Source organism: Equus caballus, chromosome X (genome assembly GCF_041296265.1).
Source record: "Equus caballus isolate H_3958 breed thoroughbred chromosome X, TB-T2T, whole genome shotgun sequence".
NCBI lineage: Eukaryota > Metazoa > Chordata > Mammalia > Perissodactyla > Equidae > Equus > Equus caballus.
Window position 1 is genome coordinate 84,516,989 of NC_091715.1, and position 3,733 is coordinate 84,520,721.

The 3,733-nt window shown below is 33.4% G+C and overlaps 1 pseudogene; it reads right to left on the bottom strand.

Annotated features, from left to right (window-relative positions):
- Positions 1–2,067: 2,067 nt before the first annotated feature.
- Positions 2,068–2,592, bottom strand: LOC106781362 (large ribosomal subunit protein uL11-like; annotated as a pseudogene).
- Between the last annotated feature and the right edge of the window lie 1,141 nt (positions 2,593–3,733).

The following is a 3,733-nucleotide window of genomic DNA, read 5'->3' on the forward strand; positions in this document are numbered from 1 at the left end:
ACAAAAGTTATTCACTTTGGTGTGGTTAAATTTTTCTTTTTTTTTTTTCTGTTGATTGTGCTTTCATGTTGTATGTAAGAAACCATTAGCTCATCCAAGGTCGTAGAGATTTATGCCTATGTTTCTTCTAAAATGCTTACATTTTAGCTCTTTCATTTGGTTTTATGGTCCATTTTGAGTCAATTATTGTGAATGTGTGGGGTAGAGGTCCAAATTCATTGTTTTGGATGTGGATATCCAGTGGTCCCAGCATGAAGTGTTGAAAAGATTATTCTCTCCCCATTGACTTGTCTTAGCACACTTGTCAAAAATGAATTGACCACAAATGTAAGGATTTGTGTTGGTACTCTAAATTCTAGTCTATTGATCTACATATATACATTTATACCAGTACCACAACTTCTCAATAAGCATAGCTTTGTATTAAGTTGTGAAATCAAGAAGCCTATCTCCAATTTTATTCTTTTTCAAGATTCTTTTAACTATTCTAGGTCTATTGAATTTCCATATGAATTTTAGAATCATCTTGACAATCGCCACAAAGAAGTCAGATGTGATTTTCATTAAGATTAAATTTAATTTGTAGATCAATTTAGGGAGTGTTGACATTGTAACAAAATTGTATTCTGATCCATGAACATATCATGACTTTCATTTATTTATTTTCTGGTATTTGGTATACAAGTCTTGTACTTCTTTTGCTAAATTTATTCCTAAGCATTTTATTCTTTTGAGGTTATTGTAAAACAAAAGGTTTAAATTTTATTTTGTGATTGCTCAGTGCAAATGTATAGAAATACAATTCATGATTGTGTATTGATTTTTTATTTTCAAATTTTTACTTTGAAATATTTTCAAGCTCTCAAAAAGTTGTATAAACAGTCTAAAGAATTCACATTTACCTTCACTCACCTTTTCTCATTGTTAACATTTTTCAAAATCTCAGTACAACTTGTAAAACCAAGACACTGACATTTATACAGTACTATTAAACAATTTACAGATCTTAAGTAGATTTTACTAATTGTCTTCCTAATGTATTCTTTCCAGCCCAGAATCATATCCAGAATTAAATATCACATTAATTACCACTATAATTAATCTCTCTTCCTATCTGGGAAAATTCCTCAGTTTTTGTCTGTCTTCTATGACCTTAATACTTGTGTGTGTGTGTGTACATGTGTACACATGTGTGTACATTTTTCTTACATTATTTCTTTTTTAACAGCTTTACTGAGGTATAATTGATATGCAAAGAACTACATATATTTAATGTATAAATTTGATGAGTTTGGACATATGCAAACATCAGTGATATTATCACAACTATAATGAGATTAGACACATCCAACACCTCCCAAAGTTTCTTTGTGTCCCTATTTTTAAATTGTTTGTTTGGTTTTGTTTGTGAGTGGTAAGAACACCTAACATCAGATCTATCCTCAACAAATTTTCAAGTGCACAATGCTGTATTTTTAACTATAGCCACTATGCTGTATAGCAGATATCTAGAACGTATTCATCTAGTGTAAATGAAATTTTCTACCCATTAAACAACAACTCCCCATTTCCACTTTCCCCAGCCAATGGAAACCACTATTTTATTCTCTGCTTCTATGAGTTCTATTTTAGATACCTCATATACGTGAAATCATGCAATATTTGTCCTTCTGTGATTGACTTATTTCCTGTAGCATAATGTCTTCCAGGTTCATCCATGTTGTTGCAAATGAAAGGATTTCCTTCTCTTTTTAAGGCTGAAAAGTATTCCATTGAATGTATATACAACATATTCTTTATCCTTTCATCTGTCAATGGACACTTGGATTGTTTTCCTTCTTGGCTACTGTGAATAGTGCTGCGATGAGTGTCTTAGTATGTTCAGGCTGCTATAACAAAATACCACAGAGTGGGTGGCTTACAGACAACAAACATCTATTTCCCACAGTTCTGGTGCGAAGAAGTCTGAGATCAGGGTATATTTCCACCAAAAGTGTACAAGAGTTTCAATTTTTTCACATCCTCACCAACACTTATCTTTTCATTTTTTCATTGTCAAATGATCCTTTATTGAAATATTTTCTTCTGTAGTTCTTCACTAGCTGGGAATTCCACTGCAGCATTGTTGAAGTCATCTATGATGTCCTGAGGGTGGTGGCCATCAACATTGCAAGCCACAGACTGGGAAGTCCCCAGGATCTCTTTAATGGTTCCAGAGAGTTCTCTTGCTTACAATTAGTGCTGCACCTGTCACGCAATGTTGACAGTCTCATAAAATGTGATATTCCACTGTGCTTAACGTCTTTCCACTTCTTTCTGTCGCTTGGTGGTTCCTTGAGTGCTTTGACGATCAGGGCAGAGGCAAAAGGGCCTACCTCAATCTAAGCCTGTCTGTTCTGAAGGTTCAGTTTCACTGTAATCTTCAGACCCTTCCAGTCACTAGTTGCCTTGGCCATGTCATCACAAACCTTTTCTGGAGACAGACCCAGGGGGCCTATCTTGGGGGTCAGAGCAGACATAGTACCGGATTTTCCCACTGGTGCACTTCAGGTACATGACTTTGATCTCCTTGGGGTTGAACTTCCGCAGCATGGTGGAGGTTTCTGGTGTCGGATGAACCAGGATTCGGGATGACCGAAGAAAGTTGCACCTTGGTCTCCGCCCAGCGGAAAGCTGAAAAGTTTTTTGTTTTTTTGATCATAGCTATCCTAACAGGTGTGAGGTGATACCTTGTTTGGTTTTATTTGCATTTCCCTGATAATTGGTGAAATTGAGCACCTTTTTATATACCTGTATATCTTTTTTGTAGAAATATCTATATCTTTTGCCCAGTTTTTAATTTTAATTGTATTACTTATTTTTGTTTTTTGCTATTGAGTGCAGGAGTTCCTTATATATTTTGGAAATTAACCCTTATTGGATATATGGTTTGCAAATATTTTCTCCAATTCTATTGGTTGCCATTTAATTCTATTGATTTGTTTTCTTTTGCTCTGTAGAAGCTTTTACTATTTTGAATAGGTTTTTAGTGAAATCTTTGGGATTTTCTATATATTCGATACTGCTATCTGAAAATAGAGTATTTTAATTATTTCTTTCCAAATTGGATGCTTTTTATTTGCTTGTTGGTTTCTTTTTACTTCCAAAATTTCCCTTGCTAGAATCCTATTACAATGTTGAATAAAAGTAATGAATGTAGACATCCTTGTATTTTTTCTGGTCCTATAACAAAAGTATTTGGTCTTTTATCTTTGTGACATTAGTTGTGGATATTTCATAAATGTCTTCTATTTGGTTGAGAAAGTTTGCTTTAGTCTTAGTTTGTTGAGTGTTTTTATCATGAAAGAATGTAGGATTTTATCAGATTTTTTTTCTCTTTCTATTGAGATAACCATGTGGATTTTTGTTCATTAAATTAATATTTTGTATTATATTGATTTCAATATGCTGAACCAGTCTATCAATCCCGGGATAAATCTCACTTGATTGTGGTGTGTAATCCTTCTTATATATTACTAAATTAGGTCTGTTAGCATGTTCCTTAGTGTTTTGTGTCTATATTCATAAGACATATGGGTTTGTAGTATTATTTTCCTATTATATCTTTGTCTGCTTTTGTGTCAGGTTAATACTGAACTCACATAGTATATAACGGGAAGTGTTCTCACCTCTTCTGTTTTCTTGGAAGAATATGTGAAGAAAATTTTAATTCTTTAAATATTTCTTTGATTTT